At 46.3% G+C, this 24,796-nt stretch overlaps 1 long non-coding RNA gene across 1 annotated transcript in view; it reads right to left on the bottom strand.

The window, feature by feature from the left end:
• LOC138489656 (uncharacterized) overlaps positions 1 to 24,167 on the bottom strand; it is a 203,404-nt gene extending 179,237 nt beyond the window's left edge. Inside the window, exon 1 of the long non-coding RNA XR_011274854.1 lies at positions 22,435 to 24,167. This is a non-coding gene — a long non-coding RNA (uncharacterized lncRNA). The remainder of the gene's footprint in view (positions 1 to 22,434) is intronic.
• Positions 24,168 to 24,796: the final 629 nt, after the last annotated feature.

Below are 24,796 nucleotides of genomic sequence, written 5' to 3'. Positions count from 1 at the left end.
TCACTGATTCAGATTATGTCCGGAACGGGTTCATGGAGCACCTAGTTAATTGGAAAACCAGAGGCATGCTAGGTGCTAATAATAAACCGTTCAAACATGGCAAGCTCATCCAAAATATTGATGATCTGGTCCCCTCTAGTGGGATGACCATCTATTGGAAGAAGATCAAGGGTCATTCCAGAATAGAGGGACCAGATAAAACTGGAAATGACCTAGCTGATCAGCTGGCCAAAACGGGAGCCATCCAGGGGGATCTCCTTGAGATAGAGTCCCTGTTGGGGGTAATCCAGGCTACTGCTATCACTAGATCCCAGACAAATGCTCACAATGAGCTCCCAACTGCCCAGTGGAGTAAGGAGACCCCAGATGCTGATTTAATCATGGCACAAAAAGGGGATCCAATCATTGGTAAGATTTATCAACACATTTAAGACCCTGAGAACTTTCCCCTGAAGGATACCGATTGCATTGGGAAAGAGGACCTCAGGGTGTTGATGAAATGTCCAAAAATGTTAGGAATCCAAGATGGTTTGTTGGTAAGGAGATCCATATCTGGCTGTAAACAGTGGGTGTCCCTACCTCATTCCGAAGCCTGATGCTAAGTCACGCCCATGATGCGGCCACAGCCGGTCATCGGGAGTTTCACACTAGATTAGAAATCTTGCGAGAGATTGCATACTGGCCACACATGGGGCAGGACCTTGACCAATACTTGAAGAGGTGTCTTGTCTGTGCACAATTTCAGCCAACATCACTCACACACAGAGCTCCCCTCCAGAAGAGGGGGATGACACTGCCTTGGTCAGATTTATAAATAGATTGCATCAATGCCGTGATTCACTCCTCTAGGGGGAACAAGTACATGTTAACCGTAACATGCTTGTTTACTAAATGGGTGTTAATGTCTTCGGCCGCAAATTGCAAGGCAGAAATAGCAGCTGCCCTGATGATCAATCACATCTCGTGTTTTGGACTACCCCAAAGGATTGAGTCAGACCAAGGTAGTCACTTACTAAAAAAGTTTGTGGCAGACTCTGGACCGAGTTTGGATTACTGCTTGCCCTGATGGCCATCAGATCTACACCTTCTTCTGCAACTAAGATGTCTCCATTTGAACTGATGACTGGACAAAGGATGGTGCTACACCAGCATCTGCTCTATAGAACGCAAGAGCGCACACTGATAAATGCCTACACAACTCATGAGTTTGTTGAGAATGTGAGAAAACCCCTTCAACATACTTTTGCGTACGCTCAGCAGAATCTGGAAATATCTGCAGACAGCATGAAGACTCATTATGATCTAAAAACAACCAAAAAGAATACTAAGTAGGAGACAGGGTCTACTTGTACAATTTCCAAAGGAACCAGACCATAGAGTGCTAATTGCTGCCTAGCTGGCGAGGACCTTTTGAAATTGTAGACAAAATCTCACCTGTCGTCTACAGAATCCGCATCCCCAAAGGTGACTTGACAGAAGAGAAATGGGTCCATATTAATCAAATAAAGAGCTGCCACCCTAGGCACACTTTGCAACAAATTGAAGAGCCCAGAGAGAATCAAACAGAGGAGACATCGGAAACATGAGAATGAGGAATAGAAGAACCAGAAGGGAGCCGATAGGATTTATAGATCTGATTATGTAACAGGGAGTATTTTCTCCATTATCAATTATTATTAAATGCCTGTGTATCCTACTGCTGTAAATCCAATTGGTGGGCATTTAGTGGGAAATTGTCATAACTGGTTTGTGTTCTCCGTGATAGATTTGTACTGGTTTCAAGGAAATCCGGGGTGTCACTCCACGCCAGAAAAGAAAAACCCCAGAGAAAGCTGGGGTATCGTTCCACGTTCTAACCAGAGGCAGCGAGGGGAGCGCATTGCATCGTTCACTGATGGAAGAAGGACTCATACCCGACTGAACCTGCTTTTTCAAGAAAGAAATCCCACTTGCCTGACTCCTCCATGACTGGAAGACCAGAAGAAGTCGAGGTTGGGGGGAATGTGTGCGATATATTGACCCACTCAGATGTGCTTTACCACACCACTTTGCTGCATTGGTGCAAGAAACAGGAAAATGGCTGCGCTAACTCCTGTGCATGCCAGGATCTCAAAATTGCGTTTTTACAACCACCAAAGAAAATGGCGACACCACCCTGCCACGCACATTTCAGGTGGGGAGGAACAGAGTACACACCACAGGAGTGTACCAGTGTGTTCTGCAATGTTTAACATTGAATTAAGTGAAATAGGCAACATTGCCTTGCTGAAAACCCCAAAATTCCTTTAAAATGACACCTTTTCCAATCTTTAAAAATGCTGTTTTGAGGCTAAATCCATCCATGTACTATGAAGCTGCTGTGATTGAAAAGGCCCGGCCTTGCCCAGGAGAAGTCATTGTGCATTAGCAAAACCATGTCTAGTTCCTGAATGACAGGCCTAGTCATCTTAGCATGAAAAGAAATCAACCTGGTGCTTTGTTTTCAGTTTACACGGGAAACAAGTCTACTTGCTTTGCAAAACTTTCTAAAAATCAGCTCTTCAGATAAAGACTCTAAATAGCTGAGCCATGCCTGTTTAAATGTATCTATGCTGCAGAACAACTCCAGCATTCAAGGGAATAACCATAGCTGCATGGCAGTATGTGAATTTGCTGGAGATGAAAATCAAATTTAGAAGAAATAAATGTTAGCAGTTTTTAAACACATGTGGTAAAATGGGCTTTGCTGACTGAAGAAAAATGGCCTATTTCAAGGTAAATTGTTGAGTGAAGGCTTGCTTACTTAGCAATGTAAAGATTCCGCTAACGCTACACTCAGCCCTATCAAATGCGGAGTCTCACAGGGCTCCTGCACAGCCCCCACACTTTACAACCTCTTTACGAGACCTCTTTTCAGGATACTTGACTCTCTGGGCATCTCATACACAAATTATGCAGATGACACACAGGTTCTCATCCCCCTGTCAGGTGATTACACTACGGACCTGGACACACTCAACAGCATTTACGCCACCATTCAATCATGGATGGCTGAGAATTGGCTCTGTCTAAATAGTGATAAGACCAAACTACTGCTTGTCAGCTCCCCTAGGACATTGGGCAAACTTGATATAAAGTACCAATCTTTCACCGTGGATAATATTCCCATCAGAGTCTCTCAAACGATCAAAACAATGGGTCTGTATCTCGAACCCAGCCTCACCATGGACAGACAGGTCAATGCCATTGCCTCCTCTGCAGCACATCACTCCAAACTCATCAATGCTATCAGGCCCTTCCTATCACAGCAAAACTGCATCTCAATAGCCAGAGCCATCATCGGTTCCAGACTGGACTATTGCAATGCCCTGTTCATTGGAACCTCCCAAAAAAACATTGCCAAACTCCAGATTGCCCAAAACAATGCCTTAAGAGCTGCTACAGGCACCTCGTGCAAGGAACACATCTCGGGGATCAGGAGGCAGGTACACCGGCTCCCCATCAAGGAAAGGGTGGTCTTGAAAAGTTTGGCCCTTACACATAAGTTTCTTCATGATCAGGCCCCCCCTATCTGACACAGAGTATCACCAAACAAACAGTTGCCAGACCTTCGAGGGCAGCCTATGCCAACCGCATCACTGTCCCGCACACATGTCGAGTGCATGCAGGAGGCACCAGCTTCCCCACGATGGCGGCAACCTTATGGAACAACCTCCCAGCTCAAATTAGATCAATCAACTCACACACAGCCTTCTGCAAGGCCTTAAAAACATTGCTCTTCGTCTAAAGAGCTCTCCATACTAGGTCTGCATTACTATTGTATCACCATGTACATGATATTATCAGTTTTGCCATCTGCTACCTAGACAAGAGTATGAGTAATCAATTGTAACGATCACTGTGTATAATCTGGAACCAAGCAAATGTATCTATGTGAATGTATTTAAGCATACCTTCTTAGGCCGCTTATTGTAACCCGCAAGCAAGCCTTCTTAAAATGTCCTTATAGTGCCTTGTTGCCTGTGGGCTGTAGTGCGCTCTACAAATACTAAATAAATAAATAAATAAATGTGGCTGGTGATAATACATGCATAGGCAATTTTTATTCCACAGGTTTGTTAAATCAAGACTCAGAAATCAGGAAATAAAGACTTTTAAATCAACTGAGCTGAGTTGGCAAGCTCTGAAAAAAAACTGGTCTTCCAGTTGTTCAAGTTCCAGCCCTGTAACTTCCTTTAGGAAGTGAGGCAAACCATAAACTTCCAGGACACCAAAACTGCTAATTGACAGCTTGACATTTGTTTTTTTGTAAGGGAACAGGACAATGGGAGTTCACAAGCTCATCAGACATTTGTCTGTGCTCCAGGCCTGGACAATAGCAGTCTTGGGACACTCACCTGTCAAGTGTGAAGGGCAATAAAACCTTCAATTAAGAGAGAGGCCCCCCATCCTGCTTGGAAGAAACTGCCAGTTGGTGTTAGCTGGGAAGAAATAAATTACAAACAGTGACTCCCATTTGTCTTAAGACAATTTTATACAGAACTTTCAAAAGACTTATATCTCAGCTGTCAAAATTGGTAAAAATGTGGAATTTTCAAAGCATAAAAGTGGAATTGTGGGCTGTGTTTGAAAACTTGGAAGAATGTCGTGATACACGCTGGACAGAAATCGTGATATATGTTGTATTACCAGAAAAGCATCCATGTTGCAAATGTCAAATTCTGTACATACATCCCTGGGGACAATTCACTTCTGTGTATAAAATTCTGGAATTTTAGGCCAAATCTTTAATGTGTAAAATTACCAAAATGTGTCAGAAAGGCTAAACAAGGTTGCACAGACTGAAGGTTTGGACTAATCTGTGCTGCACAAAATATTTAACCTGTGTATTTGACTTACTAAGAGGTTGAAACTGCAGAAGTATGTGTTTTTGGCAAAATCAGATTTTCATTAAAGTAAATGTGGGAGTTTCTAGATACAGTAAAAATCACCTCATAAACATGACATCACTTTTCTGATATCCAACCAATTGTGAGCAAGGCGGAGACTATGCCCTTGCCTGTCATGGTCACCTGAAAACTCTGCAGGAGCGATGGATTCTCTCGACCTCTGCTCTCCCAACCTCTGAATTCTGTTCTATCTCCTTCTCCTGGGGTTCTTCCTGCAAGGATCTGTAAAGGACGGGTTAAGTACTGTGCCTGGCCCAGATAACAACCCACCTCCCAACTCCCAGAGAGAGCACGGTGCTAGGAGCTCACCTCTTAATTTGGTAAGGCATGCTCTCAGTCCTGGCTCTGCAGGGGTGCTACGGTGCGGGGCCGGATGGCTGTTGTGCAGTATGGAAGCTGTCCCCCACTTGTGTGGTTTGCGGCGGGAGAAAACACGAGACCGCCTCCTTGAGTCTTTGGAAAGTTCTGGCGGTCCGAATATGTTTGGGGACAGTTAATTCACTGGCCCTTATATGGTGGGTGTGAGAGTTCAATGCCCAAGTGTCCTCTGAGGCCCAGTTACTTCACTAGGCACAGGTAAGGAGTAAAGTTTGTCCTTTGGGTACTTGAAACTCGAATTGTCTCTAGCGACTAATCAGCCTTTCTCTTGTCTTTTTCCTAACAGGTTTTGTCCAGCAATACATCGGCAGATGGGAAATCCTACGAGCTGCTGAGGCCAGATGGTCCGCGTGATGAAGATGGAGCTGAATAGACAGACGGACCAGCCCAAAAACAGGTGAGTAGAGAAATGAAGTTTGCTAATGGTTTCTGTTGTTTTCTTGCAGATGCAGAGCTCGAAGACGCAAGGATGCCGTCCGGCCGGGGATCGGGTCTGCAGAAGCTGTGGAATTGTTCCAGAGACTGAACAGGTAAGCGCGTGCTCACTGCCACAGAGAAAACACACAAAGCAAGTCCCTGCTCTTTGGGCAAGGCTTTTATAGAGAGCCTCGCCCAAAGACTAGAGCGTTGCATAAAGTCCAGATTGGCACAAAAGGAATCCATTGAAATGGAACAGGAAGTCCCTTGCTATTCAATTGGGGGTACGCAGTTCCTAAAGGAGACATGGAAATCAACCTGTCCTTGCCCTCCAAGCTCTTACCCATAATGCTCCTGACTGATTTACCCTCATGCTATCATGAACTGGGTATGAAATAGACTGAACAGTTCAACCTAACCTAGCACACATGACATTGCCCAACCCTATTTATAGGGGCCTGGGTAGTGAATCCTGCCGCTGTCATATACTGTAATGATGTCATCTGGCATTATAAATACGGCCCCTGACTATCACTCAGGACACACTGATTCCTGACTGATTCCTGATTTCCTGCCCAACGCCCTGTCGGTTCACGTCTTCTTGCAATTATCCATCTAGAATCCAGATCCCAACCACAAGGCCAAACCTTGCTGATCCTGCTTCAGCTAGGCCTCAATTTTTAATTAACCCAATAATCAGAGGGAAGCTGTGGTGTTTTGGGAAAGCATCCTGAATTTAACCTGGCTTGCCACTCGCTGCCATCCTGCTCTCCTGATGCACTATCCAGTAACCAGAAGTGCTACCCGGTATCTAGTCCATGCCCACTGATTTTGTCCGGCTGTCCTGTGTTGGACCAGACCTGTGTGGTGATCCAGAGTGCTGATTGTCCGAAATCCAAATTAAAAGTGGACTGTGATTATCAATAGGAACCATAGAACTATAGCATAGCTTGCCTTGCCTTGTCCTATCCCATTCTCTAAACCATCCTATCCTTACCTTCGTAACTTGTAACATTGTCGGAATACTTATTGCAACCCTGTCATTGATTTATCTTGCTAAATGCCATTTCTTTAGTCATTTTTATCTTGTCTTGTAAATCCTAGCTATCAATCTTATTTTGGGTGATCGAACTGGTTCCATCAGGGCGGGCGATGGGGAACTAGGGTTGAACTCATGAATCAACCCTGGAGCTTACTTTGTCCCTCTTTGGTATTCTAGCCTGAATACTCTAGTATAGAGTAAAACTATTCTTGTCCAAATGGATTTTCTTTTCTGATTTTACTACCCGATTTTTCTAAAAACACACCTCATACTACCTTGTATATCCCTCAGTTTAATAGCTAGAGACGTCATTTCACCTCCTGATTGTACTTAAGATCTATAGCTACACCCCAACCAAAAAACCGCACTCCAAATCAGTGACTTTCACCCGTTTTTATCAGAAACTGTTTGGTTAATTTCAGGTGGGAATTTGCATGTTTGCAAAGTTTTACACATGTTATTTTTACTATAGATTGTTTTAAACCTTCCATTCATTTTCAAATTGTATGCTTTTGCTCAATCTATTGCTTATGATTGCTTGTAACTTTCCAGTGTTGCTCCCGTAGAGAATTGTACTTATTTAAGGATTTGTGCACACATTCATTGTTTTATTCAGCCATTTCTGAGGGTCATTTTAACATTGCAAGGGTTTCAGATCCGTTTTTTCTCTCTTGTTTGGGGAGGGAAGGTTGGATTTAAATTTGGTTTCTTATTCCTCATTCCTGATTACCTGCTGCTTCCTTATATCTATTTAGAATTGCTTATTTGTGGGTTTAGGAATATTGCAGGGAGAAATCCTAACTTGAGTGCTATCTTTCCCAAAATGTAAAAGTGTCTCTATTCTCTGGTGTTTTCTACCTGTGTTGCTAAAGGGTTAACTTAAGTGCATTGCCGACATTCCGATTGTATTATCATCACATTGGTAATTGCTGCCCCATATCAAAAAGTGTATGATTTCTTTGAATTTTAAATAAATAAATATTGCCTTTACCAACCAACCTGGTTCCTGGTCCATCGTGACCTGGGGTATTTGAAAAAGTGGTGTGATATGAGTGGTGTATCTCTCAAATATTGAATCCATATATACAACAAAATAATAATTTCAGTTGTGCGCTGCATACTAGGCTGAGACCAGGGTGTGTCGCCTGATTGAAATACTTAACATTCTTTTGCGGCTGATGCCGCACACTAGGGCACAGACAACCCGTGCAGGCAGTGCTGCTTCTGGTGGGGTCGGGGCGGACGCTCCACTGATTTGGCTCCACACCGCAGCACATATTAAATACCCTTCTTTCACGGCGGATACCACCGGGGGGTGCAGGAATCACCAGCACAGCTCTCTCACCATCTTTCCCAGTCATCCCGATGGGAATTGATGCAGCATTCTCTCCCCCAGCGGGAGTTCCATCTCTTCTTCCGTGGCTGCGGTCGCCTGCTCCCTTTCTTTCCTCATAGCACCGGATGCCGCAGGGGCTGCCAGCATGCACCCTCTACCACATGGCACATGGGATATGGCCTTTTCTGCGGCTGAGGCTGTGCTTCTTTCCCTAGTGGGGGCACTTCACTTTCTCAACCAGATTGCTGTATTTTCCTTTTTCCACTGCAATGGTTGCCGTTTCTTCTTTTCCCCCTCGGGCAGGCGACCACACTGTGGGGGCTCTTCTCCTCCTCATCACCAATGTTGTATGGGGGGCCTTCTAGGGACATCCAGCAGGCCCCAGGGTGCTAGGTCATATCAGCACCATGGATTGTTGGCAGGGAACACCCGGTCTTTGGTGCGGGCAGGGTCAGCCATACCCTTAACCATGTGGACCTCTGCCAGCGTCCTGGCACGAGGGTCCCACTGCATCATAGCCTGCAGGCCCGTGCTCACACGGTGTGGGCCTGTAGGCCTAAATAAATGACACACGGACTCAGTTGTTCCTCTTTGGGAGTCTGCAGCTGTTCTGCTGCACATGCCTGCAGAGGCTTCAGGCCATGACACAGTAATGGCCCATGTTAAAAGGGCAATACACAGGAGAGGGACACATTCCTTTGAAGGGGCAACACACTTGGGAGTGTCACACACCACACCTCCCATGCCCACTCCTTTGTGTGTGGCTCCTTTCTGTCTTCCTGGCCGGTTTACTCCTTTGTGTGGTGCAGTCTCTTATGCTTTGATAAGTATATGGACAGGAGAACCCCAAGGGTATATCCCTTGGTTGGCATATGCGAGTCAACGGGTAATTTGTGTATGTCCTTCCCTAATGTACAGCTTATTCTAATTCTCACTGTTTGATGGATGCATTCGTCAGCCTTTTTTATTGATTTAGGGTAGGTGGCCTCTGATACCCCAAGAGTGTGTCCTCTCGTTGGCACTCTATTTATTGGGTGTTGATGTTAACCCTTGTGCTGTGACTATATGCTCCCCACACTGTGTCTGTCCTTCGCTTCTTATTATGTGTTTACAGTTTTTGCAGAGTTCTGTGTACACTAAGTCGAATCAAAGACCCACCTATATTGGTCGGGTATGTTCTCTGATCCCCACCCGGAGATGGCTGTGGGCGCGATTTTTTAATGTGCTATGTTGCATCCTATTTGAGTGGTGGGTTTGTAGTGCATTGGCCCCAGTGTGAATTGAATGGTTGCTACTTCTGTCTACCTAGTGCTTTATTGCTTCCTTACTTAGAGATGTTGTCCTGCTTTTCAGCTTGTCTGTACACTTGAATCGTGTATCTGGCATGTACAAGTTGTACAGTGTGTATTGTGAGCCCATCTCCGTTTTTGGTATTGTGAAAGAAAGGCTGAGTTTGATGCATGGTCGGGTTATTGCTGGTCATCCTCCCGTGGTGTTGAAATAATGGTGTTTTTCGTGAATGACAGGTCATGAGAATGTAGCAATCCCCTGCTAAGGGTGGGGGTGTACAGGGTCGGTAACGGCCAGCCAGCCCGATCCTCGGTGAGGGCTCAGGGCTCTTACGAGTCCATTACGCCCCCCTAAGCAGGGTCATCACTATTCGCACCCAAAGGTTTATCGGGGGTGTGAATTGTTTTCTTTCTGGAATAGGGTTCTGTGCATATTGTGCATGCCCAATCTCCCGTAAATAAAAAAAAAACAAGATGGACGCCACCATAGTAAATAAAAAAGGGACTGAATCCCTTTACTATTTTTGTTGCAGTGTCCGCGGTTGGGAAGGAGGGCCAGGACTGGAGCACAAAGCTCCTGTCTAGCAGGAAAGTGGGAGGGAGGGATGGGGTGGGTGAAGGGTGTGTGATGTCTTTGGGGGTTGGTGGGAGGGTGGAGTGTGTGTAGGCAACAGGGAGAGGCTCCCTGTTGGCTCCCCTCACTCAAGATGGCAGCACCTGGGGAAGGGCCTCGGGTGGCTGAAGAAATGTGGGCTGTAAACTGTTTGTTCTTGCCCACGTTTCCAGCCACTAAATTGGCTGAATGCCCTTCGCCGGGTACGAATGTTAGCTGTCTGATGGTGCAGGAGTGTTCTCGGAATGTCAGTTGGGACTGAGATGAAGATGACTGATGATGACCAGTGGGTGGGATCCCTGTCTAGGTGAGTGCCAGTAAATAGAACCTGTAATATTATGTTAGAAGAAAGCTGCATATTTCCTACCTGTTTGCTCATCCCTGATAACTAACTGAAGGAAAGGTCTTCCCTTGCAACACTGGTACATCTGAAAGACAGTGCGGCTGGGGCAGAATAATTCACATGTAAGATGTGCTTCACCTAGCCACTCACCATGTCAGTTGCTACTCGCAGGTCTATTTGGATGTGAGATAGTGAACATGGCAAGTGTTATCTGTGAAGGTATTTTTAATCTATGGGGTGTGGTAGGCTGGCCAACCATCCTGCATTATGCAGGACTGTCCTGAATTGAAACGGTGTGTCCCGCGTCCCCCACACCCGCCCTCTGGGACAGGGAAAAGTCCCAACTTTGCACCAGGCACGATCGAAGCCTTTCCAGCTCTCCTCTCACTTTCGTGTTAAAACCGAAGCTCAGGGCAACATACTGTCTTTGTGTGTTTATCAAGATGTTACACATCATCGTGTTGAGTGACACACATGTAGATGCCTTCCACTAAGGACAGATTTGTTCTGATGAAATGAATTGGCCAAATGTGTTAGTCTGCTTCTGAGTTAAATCATTTGGATGACAAGAACTACCAGAAGATTGTTCTCTTAATTCTGGAATATTTTAGTCCATTTTCATTGAAAATTGTTTACTGAACTTGCATAGTTATTTACAACCCCATTTTTGAGCACCCGAGCTACTTGCTCTTCCCTTTTTTCCGAAGTGCTTCAATTACCAACATCCGGTTTTAACCACTAAACCAAACTGTGTGATCCTGGGCAAATGCATCTCCCTGTGTTTTATTTGGTGTCCCAATAATTGATTCAGTTAATAGCTTATGCCATTATATTTTATTATGTTACTACATGCTATTCTAAAAAAAAAACTCAGCCATGGTTTACTTGACTATGGAGCGGCTTCATATATGATAATGACCATTCATATATTTCACACCAAAAAGTTATTTGTCTTTCTACTTACTCATGGCAACTTGAAACATCAGTTCCCATGGAGTCACTGAGTATGAAATATTGATTATGCTCCTTGCAATGTCCTTTTCTATGAAGTCACTTATGTTGCTGTCAATACATATGCACATTAGGAGGTTTGCATGTCTTTAACCCCATAGGGCCAGCACAGACATCTAACGGGTCAGTGCCCTGCATGCATAATAGTCCTGCAGTTTTGTTATTTTCTGTTGTGCTGTGTATGTGTTAAAATGCCATCTGCCACTAATATCATCAAAAAGGTTGATGTGGGGAGGATTCGAATGACACCATAAGGTACCGAGTGCACTGCAGCCCACCTTTGATGGGCTACCACGTCTAAAGTGCCCTCTAAAGTTGGCCACCGTAGGTGTGGGGTGTTGCCTGCTGGAATGGGTATTTTGCCCCTGTGGATGGTGCGAGGGTAGTGTGCACACTGGAGGAATATAGGCATACTGTCTTTAGGGTGATACATGCTGCTTTGCCAGGATGCAGACCTCACAGTCCGGCTTCTATGCTCCGAGTTTCAGTGTGAATTGTCCAGGGGTGTCTGGATGCTCTTTGAGTGAGGGGAGGTGGGGATTGTGATCCCTCTGATCACTGGGAGGACCAATTTTGTAAACTGTCCCGCCGAGCATTTTGCACCCATTATGATGAAATGAGAAGCAGCATTCTGGCAAAGGCTGATCAAACTATTGCAATTAAGCTGGCACCCACCAACTCACAGTCTGTGGTCCAATGTATGTTGTTCTTGCAAGGGAATAACGATGATGTCTGCAAAATTGGTGTATCCAGCAAACACCCCAACCCCCATTGCCTCTGGACCTTTGATTTGTCTTCTCTGTTACATGGCACATGGGTATCCTTGTCTTGGGCATCAAAATGCAGTCAACTCCTCCTGCCCCATGCGTAAGTCCTAACCTTACCAAAAACTGGCAGCATAACTCATTCTCTATAAAACCCAAGTCGCCAAACCCTAGATCCAGGAAACTAAAGATTGAGAGCCAAAATCTGTAATTTAGCCCGGATCTTTGAGGAAAGGGTCACTTCTCGACACTGATATTTAAGCAATAATTCCCAAGCCGGGGAGGCATTCCTGGGGCAGGTAATGCCCCGAGCCCATAGTTAATGAAGGCCTTGGGGCATTACCTAACTCGGTAATGCCCTCCAGTGAGGAGATTATTGCTATTAGTACCCTGTTGGACCTTGTTTTCTTCCTTTCTAAAATGCTCCGGTGTTTCGGACCGGAAGAAAAAGTTAAGAAATAAAATGTCCGTTTTCCATTTCCATGGCAGCCATTGAAAATAATAAAAAAGAGTAAACAAACAAAATGGCTGACTTGGAAAGGGAGAAGGGAGTTCACTACTTTGAGGGGTGTTATATATCGGATAAAGTACCCTCTATCATATGCTATAAGGATATAACAAGCCACCAAGGAGTTTTGTGTGCAAATAAAGGAACAAAACCGAAGGCCGAGTTCATTTATAAGGTCACAGAATCCCAAGTTGGCTTGCAATATTCTTTTTTATGTAGTGTGGGGGGTGTTTTATTCCTTATAATACAAGACCACAAAGTGACATTCCCTTTAATACTTCGTCTCTTGAATAATATAATCTAAGAGATCTGCCATTTTGTGATCCATATAATTAGTATATAATGTGGTTCAATTTAAAAAGCAAAATGCAGCTCCTAATTTTTTACAGAAAAATAGTTCGAGGAGTTTAATAAAAATATATCGAAAAAATGTTTTCATTCAGTGCTTTAAAATAAGTAATAACATGGAGATTCTTGTTCACATGTGTTAAACTCAAGCAGTGCACAAATGAATAATTCTACCTTAAACAGTTTCTTGTCAATTAATGGCTGTAAAGTGTCATAGTAAACTATTCTGCAAGCACGGAAAATGAAAACCTTTAAGTGTTGCAGTGACAGGTGGAATTCTCTCTGCTAGCTCAAGTAGCAGGCATTGAGATGTCACAACTGAAGCGTAATAATGGATTACACAGCGGCTGTGATGTCATTTTCTTATTGCAGGTCACTTGTGATACCACAACTAGTCTGTAATAAGACTATTTATTTTCAGGCTTTTTATACTGATAATGCAGGTTGCCATGTATTCTAGTAATATCATGTTTCTGTACAGCACTTTGTGCCATGTTCGTCCCACTTCTAGGTGCTGTAATGAATGTGTCATTATTACCCAATGTAACGACACTCAATTCATCCACCTCTGAAGGATGAGTGGCTGAGTCGTCCCCGTTGCTTTCGAACATGCAAAGCGTAGGTTGGGCCTTTTTTTTTTATAAGGCAATGATTAACTCATAAGCTTCTGCCTGGACAAGTATATAAACGGTGGGGGAGTGGGCAGGTATGATTGAAAGTAACGGAGTTAAGCAAGGCATGCTTCAGGAAAAGCAACACACGTCTGACCTGCGTGACGTGTTCATGTGACGCATCAGAGAGTCACACGTCAGGGTCGGGGGTCAGAGCTCTTCCTGATGCAAACACCAGCCACTGCAGGAGCTGAGTAGCAGGTTTCACGGAGCTAAGCAGGAACCCCGCACTTGGTCTCTTAGGGGGTTTCCTTTCTTTCCCTGAAGTGTGTCCTGGCACATTGATGCCTCCTATGTTTTTTTTCCATTTGGGGGATGTAAACAAAATCTTCCTGTATCCAACTAGGATTTTGTATGAGACCAATATCCTTAGCGAGGAGTGGACCAGTTTAGGTGAACCCTTAGCTTTTAACAGGTCAAACTCAGATTCACGTGCCCTACTGATTGTTAATCCTATGCTTAGGACTATCACATCCCAAACCAGGGAGGCCTTGAGCACCGCGCAATGGCACACAGCTCTCATTATTGCACGAGCTCCTGCTCGTGCAATAATGCAGCATTATTGCAGCATGTGCTGCCTCATTAAGAAAGGGAATCACATACAGGGGTCTCGTTGGTCTTTAGTGAGCCTTTGTGTGTTTATTCGCATTTACCTTGGCCTCGCCACACACACTGCATCTAGAGAATGGCCTGAGCACTGCCAGTGGCAACATTAAAGTCCAGCAAGACCGGACTTCTGCACTGACACACTGATATTATTTTCCCCCATGAGCAGAGACTGAGCTAATGCCACACTACACTGTGCTGCACTGTCCCTGTAAGCCATGATTACTCATCACCTTGCCCCCCCAGATATGTTGGACCTCGGGTCCCATGCTCTTAGGCCATCGATTGTGCTGGCAATGGCTCGTAGCAATAGACGTCTATAACATGTGCAGCGCCACCCGATGAATGGCCATGCCATAAGCAGTTACTGAGAGTCTCCCTCGATGAAATCAACGGGGACTGCATGTTAGACATTAGTTGACTTGCTCACTGGAATACCCAAAGTCGAACGGGTGGGGTATCATATATTAATATGGTAATATTTGCTTCTCTCCTTAAACAAGATGGGCGCAGCAGGTATCATTTCTTGTGAACGGCTTTTATTGTGTCTAGTCGCTGCTCATTCTTGGGCTAAATAACACCAATTAGCAGTGATGTGTTACTTAAGAAATGCTTTCATGTGTTAGGGAACAGGACTTGAGTGGTGTGGGATGTATTTACCCATGCATCCGAGCCATACCTCAAAACTGTGCAGTACTGACATGGAAAACATCATGATGGCCAGAGCTTCCCAGAAAATGCACAGGGAAATGCATGAAGAATAGGCTGCCACTCATTTTTGCCGATGTTATGGGCACAGAAGGACACTGCCTAAAACCACCATTGGACTACCCACACAGTAGTCTGAAACCATTGGGAATGGCAATGCTGATTGCCCAAAAGCAAACCCATAACTGTTGGGAATTCATTTTCTTAAATCCCAAAAAGGGGTGCAGTACCAGTACTCACCACTATCAGAAAGCCGGCGTTTTAAAACAACACCAGATTTTACTTTTTTGTGTAAAACTGAATAAGTGAACCCAAGGCAAGCCAAAGAAAGACTTACTGAGAGGTGGATACAATGTAAAGTTATTTTCTGAAGTGACTTGAAGGTTTATAACAAGACTGGCTTAGCTGTGGATTTCAGCAGTTTAAGTAAATTTGGACTGAAAGACACTACAAATCTAAATGTTTAAAAGAAATGAGTGACCTACTTTGAGTGTCACATAAGTTGCAATTGTTTAAATGTCATAGTTTTGAACTTAGAATCAGCATTCTAGCTGCATATGTAAAAAAAATTGTCTTGACTTAAACTGGGAAACAAAAAGTGACATTTTATCTGAAACCTGGCTTAAGAAACTGAATTCTGCCTGGCAACTACCCCCATCAGGAGTGAAACTTGAGTCACAGCTGTGTTCCCAGGCCTAGCTGCCCTTTTGCTGCTCACACCAAAAGGGATATGACACTTCCCTGATTGAATTACCTGGGCTCTGCAGGAAATTGAACAAAGCCCTGTCCTGACTCAGGCAAATGTTTTATTGGCGGGAGTCATAAATGGAGCTTCCTCTTGGCAGAAGCTGGGAGTGGCAGGGTCTCTGAGCTTGGCAGAAACTGGAAAGACTGGTTTCTGTACCATGTGACCTGAAAAGACACACCTCTATAGCCAGAATATGGTTTTAGAAAAAGATGAATAACTCATAGAGCGGACATGTGAAAATTGTATAAATGACACCATAATTCTTGTGATTTTTCTGCCCACATTTTAAGAGGTTTTTAGAACCGGTGGCATGTTCAGGGGGGTTTTAGCGGAAAAGAGGATATTACTCAAAATGTGTGCATGTGAAAAATCTGACACTTCATCAATTAATGTCCATACTCCTTGCGCACATGTGTGTAAATTTGGGGTAATGTCCGGTATTGCAAATCAGTTAAAAAGTGCAAAATATTGCCATTTCTGAATGCAAGCTCCCAGGAAGAGCAGAGTTTGAACAGGAGATACCTCCTGTGATATGTGAGGGGTGCAGATGATTTTAAAACAACATGTACCTCTGCAAATATGTATTTGGGTTCAAATCTAGATTTGTGTGTAAGTTGACAGGAGGAGTGGACTTTCTGCAGGCTGTAAAATGACATCACTCTGACACAACTTAGCTCCCCCAATCAAATGAGAAATGGAAGTTTGACCAATTAGAAGCTGAGAGAGAGGTAGGGTCAGTGATGCTAGAACACACCCACATTCTAAACACATAAAAGCAGACTGACAGGACAGATAGGGACCTTCAAATCCATTTGCAGCTGGAAGCTCTGCCGGGAAAATCCATACTTTACCTCCATCAATCTCCAGAGAAAGCTGTGCAGAAAGATCCAGACTTTAAATCCCTCAATCTTCAGAATCCAGAGAGAGAGCAGACCCAGATCACTGTGAAGTGCAGAGACCAGAGTCCCGTCTAAAACCTGACCAGATCCATGGCGAGGCCCATTTCACTCAAGAATATAGTGTGAGTACCTAGAAAACTGTGCAGAACCAATCTCCTAGTTAAAATAATATAATTCAATCTAGTTTAATCTAAGTAGAACTGTCTCCTAACTGTCACCTGTCATTTGTAAAGCTGTCACCTGTCATTTTCTAGTTGCAACCTGCACTTGTCTTTTTGAACTTTAAAATTTCAAATCTGAAAAACGACCTTTATTTAATCGCTCATATCTCCGTGACCGTTTGTGCTAGAGACTTGCAGTAACTTTCATCTGGAAGCTGAGATCCTAGGCTTTCCTAGGACCCCAACACGATATTGCTAGCCCTTGTAGTTCCTCTGTAATCGCACCAGAAGCATTCGCGAATTTTGCAGCGATTTGCAAATTTCTTCACATGTAAAAAGCTGCTGCTGCTTGCCTTCCATTTGCCAGAAATTCGTTTAACCTGCTAATCATCCCTTAATCATTGCTAGTGTGAGCCTGGACTAATATTAACTAGATACCACTCACCCTGGACTTCTAGAGGGAATTAAAAGCATTTTTACATATTTTCACTCCATTGCCAGCACATATCAAAGCATTTTGCCTGTGTTTTCAACTTCTGTAGTCTAAGGTGCTGGGGTGAACTGAATCACATTTGATTGCATTTCTGAGAACTGTGTGCTTCCCTCCATTTCCTTGCATTGCATAAAAGGGGGGGGGGTGAATTGTCCAAGAAAGTGATTACATTGTCTTTTGCTGAAATCCTATCAAGTTATTTTCTGTACTGCATTTCATTCCACATTGCATTCATTTGAAACCATAAAAGTATTGTTGCTATCTTATCCATTTCATGTCAACTCCTTAGTGATTATAAAGAAGTGTGCTAGTGCCAGATTCTCCGTTGTTAATCTTTATCATATCAGATTAAGTGTGCTATTCAATTATTAATTTATTATAAAGCGTGATATATATACCTATTGTTTAAACTATCAATTAAACCTTTTAACTTGCAAAACAGAACTACTTCTTGGCTCAGTGGGGTCAGGAGGATTCCAAGAGAGGGGTGTTATATAGGGGTAGTCATCCAGAACGCATGAACTGGACATAAAGATATATCAATAAGGGTTTTCATTCAGTATTCTAGACTAGGCGTTGACTTGGCTGTAGTGCTGAATTGAATCCTCTTACAGTGGCTAATGTAAACTAGCAGTGTTTAAATAGCTCAAATTGTCCAATAGTAGCAACTGCCATACGCCGTATGAGTGTGGTCATTGCTGGTATTGAAATTCGTAAAATTCCTTGGAAAGTTCTATATAAAATAAATCTTAAAATCAGTGCCGGCATTAGCGGCACCAGCACCCTGGGCGTATTGGTGCCCCCCCCGTGTGTCCCTGGTCAACAGGGGGAGCGGTGGGGGGGCAGGAGCGCCACATAATTTCCAACTCTCCGTTCAGGCGCCTGGCATGGAGTTAATCACTGGAATAGGGCGCTCATGCTCATGCGGGGAGGGAATCATGTGTATAGGGCGCTTATGCTCATGCGGGGAGGGAATCATGTGTATAGGGCGCTCATGCGGGGAGGGAATCATGTGTATAGGGCGCCGATGCTCATGCGGGGAGGGAATCATGTGTATAGGGCGCTCATGCTCATGCGGGGAGGGAATCATGTGTATAGGGCGCTCATGCTCATGCGGGGAGGGAATCATGCGTATAGGGCACTCATGCTCATGCGGGGAGGGAATTATGTGTATAGGACGCTCATGCTCATGCTCATGCGGGGAGGGAATCATGTGTATAGGGCGCTCATGCTCATGCGGGGAGGGAATCATGTGTATAGGGCGCTCATGCTCCTGCGGGGAGGGAATCATGTGTATAGGGCGCTGATGCTCATGCGGGGAGGGAATCATGTGTATAGGGCGCTCATGCTCCTGCAGGGAGGGAATCATGTGTATACGGCGCTGATGCTCATGCGGGGAGGGAATCATGTGTATAGGGCGCTCATGCTCCTGCGGGGAGGGAATCATGTGTATAGGGCGCTCATGCTCCCGCGGGGAGGGAATCATGTGTTAGGGCACTGATGCTCATGCAGGGAGGGAATCATGTGTATAGGGCGCTCATGCTCCTGCGGGGAGGGAATCATGTGTATAGGGCGCTGATGCTCATGCGGGGAGGGGAATCATGTGTATAGGACGCTCATGCTCATGCGGGGAGGGAATCATGTGTATAGGGCGCTCATGTGGGGAAGGGAATCATGTGTATAGGGCACTGATGCTCATGCGGGGAGGGGAATCATGTGTATAGGGCGCTCATGCTCATGCGGGGAAGGGAATCATGTGTGTAGGGCGCTGATGCTCATGCGGGGAGGGGAATCATGTGTGTAGGGCGCTGTTGCTCATGCGGGGAGGGGAATCATGTGTGTAGGGCGCTGATGCTCATGCGGGGAGGGAATCATGTGTGTAGGGCGCTCATGCGGGGAGGGAATCATGTGTATAGGGCGCTCATGCTCATGCGGGGAGGGAATCATGTGTATAGGGCGCTGATGCTCATGCGGGGAGGGAATCATGTGTATAGGGCGCTCATGCTCATGCGGGGAGGGAATCATGTGTATAGGGTGCTGATGCTCATGCGGGGAGGGAATCATGTGTATAGGGCACTGATGCTCATGCGGGGAGGGAATCATGTGTATAGGGCGCTCATGCTCATGCGGGGAGGGAATCGTGTATAGGGCGCTGATGCTCATGCGGGGAGGGAGTCATGTGCATAGGGCGCTCATGCTCATGCGGGGGAGGGAATCATGTGTATAGGGCGCTCATGCTCATGCGGGGAGGGAATCATGTGTATAGGGCGCTCATGCTCCTGCGGGGAGGGAATCATGTGTATAGGGTGCTCATGCTCACGCGGGGAGGGAATCATGTGTATAGGACGCTCATGCTCATGCGGGGAGGGAATCATGTGTATAGGGCGCTCATGTGGGGAGGGAATCATGTGTATAGGGCGCTCATGCGGGGAGGGAATCATGTGTATAGGGCGCTCATGCTCATGCGGAGAGGGAATCATGTGTATAGGGCGCTCATGCTCATGCGGGGAGGGAATCATGTGTATAGGGCGCTCATGCTCATGCGGGGGAGGGAATCATGTGTATAGGGCTCTCATGCTCATGCGGGGAGGGAATCATGCGTATAGGGCGCTCATGCTCATGCGGGGAGGGAATCATGTGTATAGGGCGCTCATGCGGGGAGGGAATCATGTGTATAGGGCGCTCATGCGGGGAGGGAATCATGTGTATAGGGCGCTCATGCTCATGCGGGGAGGGGAATCATGTGTATAGGGCGCTCATGCTCATGCGGGGAGGGAATCATGTGTATAGGGCGCTCATGCTCATGCGGGGAGGGGAATCATGTGTATAGGGCGCTCATGCACATGCAGAGAGGGAATCATGTGTATAGGGCGCTCATGCTCATGCGGGGAGGGAATCATGTGTATAGGGCACTCATGCTCATGCGGGGGAGGGAATCATGTGTATAGGGCGCTCATGCTCATGCGGGGAGGGAATCATGTGTATAGGGCGCTCATGCTCCTGCGGGGAGGGAATCATGTGTATAGGGTGCTCATGCGGGGAGAGAATCATGTGTATAGGGCGCTCATGCTCATGCGGGGAGGGAATCATGTGTATAGGGCGCTCATGCTCATGCGGGGAGGGAATCATGTGTATAGGGCGCTCATGCTCATGCGGGGAAGGGAATCATGTGTATAGGGCGCTCATGCTCCTGCGGGGAGGGAATCAAGTGTATAGGGCGCTCATGCTCATGCGGGGGAGGGAATCATGTGTATAGGGCGCTCATGCTCATGCGGGGAGGGAATCATGTGTATAGGGTGCTCATGCTCATGCGGCGGAGGGAATCATGTGTATAGGGCGCTCATGCTCATGCGGGGAGGGAATCATGTGTATAGGGCGCTCATGCTCATGCGGGGAGGGAATCATGTGTATAGGGCGCTCATGCTCATGCGGGGAGGGAATCATGTGTATAGGGCGCCGATGCTCAGGCGAGGGAGGGAATCATGTGTATAGGGCGCTCATGCTCATGCGGGGAGGGGAATCATGTGTATAGGGCGCTGAAGCTATTTTTATTAAATGCGCCCGTAGCTGCGGGCGCATATAATAACAATAGGGTGCCTGCCGCACCTTCTCCCACTAGGCCAGCTCAGGGGAGCCCTTGAAAGACTCCCCAGAGCTGGCATGACATGGGGTTAATGGCGTCCTGGGGGGCATGGCGCCCCGGGCAGCCGCCCGGGCCGCCCTGCCCTAAGGCCAGCCCTGCTTAAAATCCTACTCGCCCGCTTCACAGAGACATCAATCCTGCGCTGTAATGCCTTGCCACTTAAAATACCTGTCTGGCAGCACAGCTGAAATAGCGCAAGCAAGTCAGGACCCATCAAAAGATAATTTGCCAGGGCTGCACATATAGAGAGGTCCTAATATTAACACCGCTCGCAGCTGCTGGACACCGCCTTCTGCCCCCCACTGTGGTATGCATATCAGGCCAGTGCCCCACCCCTTTACGGGAAACGAACAGAACTCTGTCGCTGAAGGGTACATATAGTTCCATTTTTTTTCCACATCATCATTGTTCATGTGCCATGGTGAAATGTAAAAAATATGAAACCCCTACACAGAAGAGGCCCACTGGGAAATCTCCAGAGTTCCGTGTAGGCCACTCCATCACTGCTAAAGTACTAAAACTGGAGGGACTGCGGCAGCTGCGTGCCCACTGGAAGTGCCAGAGGTGGAATGGGTTCAAACCTTTGTGGTACAGCAGCATATAGGTGAAATGCTTGGAATAATTGTGCTGTTGATGATAGAAACATGAAAACTGGGGCACATGAAACACTCTGAAACACGTGTGTATAGGCGTGATACAAATAAAATATCATATCATATTATATATCACATATGCTACATAAGGAAAGGTTTATTTTGGCTATGAGGCCATCGCAGATTTCCCACCTAACAAGTTAAGGCGGACATTCAAAATGGCAGCCTCGGAACATTGTTAATCTGCTCTTTCATATGTTATTTGATGCAGTTACTTTCATATTAAATGTGATTTCCCGTGAATGTATGTTTTATATGCGTTCAAATCTTCTCCGGAACAGCAGTGGCTGTCTGCGAATCACCTGCCCCTTCACCCACTTTTCCACTAGAAAACATGTTTTAAAAATGTTCCTGTCCAACAGTACCTGAAGATTTACTATTATATGTTTTCTGCAATTCTTTCTTATCTGTATTTAATGATGTCTATTTTGTTGAAGATGTTTAACCTGTTACATAAGTCAGTTAAAGCACTAGTGTGCCAGTAGGTGGGTATTATAGTCTTGGAAACCGAAAAATAAATGCAAATAAAACACGTATGGCAGGGGCGAGATCATTTCTGGAGTTAAATCTTATTGAATGACAACAAATAATTGAAAGTGGCAGTGATAACAATTTGAACCGAAAGGTGTAGCAAATCAAAGGCAAAGGGTAGACAGGATAAACATAGTGGGATTGGCTCCATAAATCGAGAAAGGAAACTAGAACCTTTGGGCTGATTTTGCGTGGCTTGGGATGGAGGGACAACAGAAGACTGGAATGACTTTGAAGTAGGGAAGCTGCGCAGAGTGCTAGTCCAGGGAAGAGGATGGCACATTTAGGCTAAGTGCAGGAAGGTTGCAGTTCAACAACTGCCGCTATAACTGAGCATACCTCACCTGGTCTCCAGGTCTTCGTCGATATCAGCTCCTCTTCTCCGCCCAGTGGGTACTGACTCCGCTGGCACAGGTTGGGGGGTAGTTTGAAAGAGCACTCGCCTTCCCTGGTTACTGTAAAACCACCTAGGAGCAACCCAGGGTCTTGCCCGTGCTTGTTGGGCGGGTCCAGGAGTTGCTCGGGATTGGCTCTGTGCCTGTAGGAAAGGCCTGGAAGCAGCTTTAAATTTCTGTTCTGCCTGTACGAGTACCTAGGAGCAGGTCTGGATCTGGAGCAGTTCTCAGTCTCATTTGTACCGGAAGCACTGTCCAATGAACAGCTCTGGATTGTATGTACACCTGCGATAGATAACAGCCCTGGATAGATCCTTGATCAGTTCAGTGCCTGTAGGACTGGTCTAGGAGCCAGTCCTGATCACTCGGCCTGTCGGTCCAGTCAATGAACAGCTTCTTGTCTCTTCTGTGCCTAGGACTAGTCCACGAGAAGCTCTTGATTCCTGTGTCTGTAGGAGCAGCCGAGGAACAGCATTGCTTGCCCTCTGTGTTGTAGGACCGGTCAAGGAGCAGCTCTTGATCTCTGTGTCTGTAGGACCAGCTGAGGAACAGCGTTGCTTGCCCTCTGTGCTTGTAGGACTGGTCTAGGAGCAGCTCTTGATCTCTGTGTCTGTAGGACCAGCCGAGGAACAGCGTTGCTTGACCTCTGTGCTTGTAGGGCCGGTCTAGGAGCAGCCCTTGATCTCTGTGTCTGTAGGACCAGCCGAGGAACAGCGTTGCTTGCCCTCTGTCCTTGTAGCACCAGTCTAGGAGCAGCTCTTGATCTCTGTGTCTGTAGGACCAGCCGAGGAACAGCGTTGCTTGCCCTCTGTCCTTGTAGCACCAGTCTAGGAGCAGCTCTTGATATCTGTGTCTGTAGGACCTGCCGACGAACAGTGTTGCTTTCCCTCTGTGCTTGTAGGGCCGGTCAAGGAGCAGCTCTTGATCTCTGTGTTTGTAGGACCAGTCCAGGAGCAGCTTTTGCTCTTCTCTCTGCCTCTGGGGCCAGTGAGAAATGGCACTTTATCTCCTCTGCGCCTATTGGACTAGTTCAAGAGGCAGCTCTATACCGCCTCTGAGCCTGTACGGTCGGCCAAGGAGCAGCTCTTGTTCTTCTCTGTGCCTGTAGGATCAGTCGAGGAACTATTCTCTTCTGTGTTCATATGACCAGTCCAGGAGCAGCCCTCTTTCTCCTCTGAGCATTTGGGACTGGACCAGGAGCCTTTCTTGATTTCTGTGGCTGTAGAACCAACCCAGGTGCACCAGAAGCTCTGGCTCTTCTCTGTGCCTGTAGGACCAGCTGAGGAAGAGCAACGTATCGCTGCTGGTGCCCATAGGACCAATCCAGGGGCAACTCTTGTTCTCCTCTGTGACTATAAAACCAGCCAAGAAACAGCACTTGGTCACCTCTGGTGCCTGTAGGACCGGTCTAGGTGCAGCTCTTGGTTTCTGTGCCTGTATGGCCGACCCAGGTGCTGCTGCAGCAGCTCTGCCTCTCTGCTGTGCTTGTAAGACCGGCCCAGGAGCAGCTCTTGTTCTCCTCTGTGTCTGTAGGATCAACCAGGAAACAGCGCTTGATCACCTCTGGTGCCTCTTGATCTCTGTGCCTGTAGGGCCGACCCAGGTGCAGCAGCCCGGGCTCTCCTCTGTGCAGGAAGGTCTCGGGCAGAAGCAGAGCTGAGCAGCGTAGCCACCTCTTACCCTGAGCGGGTAACTGCAGGCCGGGCACGACCCGCACAGAGAGCATCTCGGCGAGTCCAGTGTAAGCAAAAGTGCACGATTGATTTACAGCTCTTGCTGAATAGCCTGTGCGTGCGCGCTCCAACCGGTGCCAAATGCAGTGTCAGATAAGGCGGCGCCCCCCCCCCACCCAGCCCACTGCGCCATAAATCTTCGTGCTCAGTCCAATACCGAGATGTGCGTGCAAAGTATACAACCCATCAATATCACATTCAAAACAACAACAGTAAATACATCGAAAGGCACCGATGAAAGCGACCTTCGAGCTTTAAGAATAGATGGGATCGTGTGATTTATAAACTCCTATTGCCCCTCTCTAGGCACTCGAGGAGCACGCGCCTTTAATAGACGCTCTTCATAGGCTACAACACACGCAATTGCGTTTTCTTGATTCTTAATGTTTTCTATAATTGCAAAGAACAAACAGGCAAGGTCACGCCATTTTAAAACAGTCATCAAGGGTGTCAAGAAATCAAAATTGTCTTTATTAGAGATGTGCTCCCCATGGTCTCTGGGCCTGGTTAAAAGATGCGGACTCCCTGGGGCGTTGGCCACACGATTTCCACGTCACCAATGACTATCTACAAAACTC

Source organism: Ambystoma mexicanum, chromosome 9 (assembly GCF_040938575.1).
Source record: "Ambystoma mexicanum isolate Mex_15411 chromosome 9, UKY_AmexF1_1, whole genome shotgun sequence".
NCBI lineage: Eukaryota > Metazoa > Chordata > Amphibia > Caudata > Ambystomatidae > Ambystoma > Ambystoma mexicanum.
The sequence above is the reverse complement of the archived record's forward strand: the minus strand, read 5'-3'. Positions and strand labels throughout refer to the sequence as shown.